At 31.0% G+C, this 649-nt stretch overlaps 1 long non-coding RNA gene across 1 annotated transcript; it reads right to left on the bottom strand.

Moving 5' to 3' along the window:
* Positions 1-264: 264 nt before the first annotated feature.
* On the bottom strand, positions 265-593 carry LOC106797891 (uncharacterized). Its single transcript, XR_001387208.3, has 2 exons — positions 437-593; positions 265-349 (listed from the first exon to the last, which is right to left on the bottom strand). It is a non-coding gene; the product is annotated as an uncharacterized lncRNA (long non-coding RNA).
* Positions 594-649: the final 56 nt, after the last annotated feature.

Consider the following 649-nt stretch of genomic DNA (forward strand, 5'->3'; position numbering starts at 1 on the left):
CTTCTTCATAACTTTCTTTAGTCTTTAATGGTGTTTCCTTAGGAGTATATTGATAGACTGATAGTGTAGCTTTCAGCATCCCAACACTATAACTATGAGATTGAAACCAATTACATAATAATCTAACTCTGAACCCTTAATATAATTTTTAAGGTAAGCACTACAAAAATTCAAAATTATGAATTATATGAAAATTTATCATTGAATAATCATATAAATTGTATATTCCAATCAAATTAACATAAATAAACTTGCCTGCCATAGTTTGGCCTCAACGCCTTCCACCGAATCAGCTCCTTTCTTTATTTCTTCTGCTAATCTCTCCACATGCCCGTACATAGAGTAGTACCTGTCGAAGTAAATAGAAAATTTTCATTTTCAAATAAAGATTTACAAAATTCGCCCTTAGTGTGAATAAATATAGAAAAATGCATACACAATATAAACTTGGACAGCCATTGATGATGATCGATCTTCTAAAGTTACTGTTCGTGCTTCTCTTTTGTTTTTATTTCTTTATGAATGAATTGATAGCTAAGTCGAGGAATGTGATAATAACGGGAAGCGTCAGCCATATTAATAGTTGAACACATGACTTGATTTTGAGCAAGGTGGCTTGACTTTTTATTAATTAGTTTCTTATTCTAAG

Source organism: Glycine max, unplaced genomic scaffold, assembly GCF_000004515.6.
Source record: "Glycine max cultivar Williams 82 unplaced genomic scaffold, Glycine_max_v4.0 scaffold_25, whole genome shotgun sequence".
Classification (NCBI taxonomy): domain Eukaryota; kingdom Viridiplantae; phylum Streptophyta; class Magnoliopsida; order Fabales; family Fabaceae; genus Glycine; species Glycine max.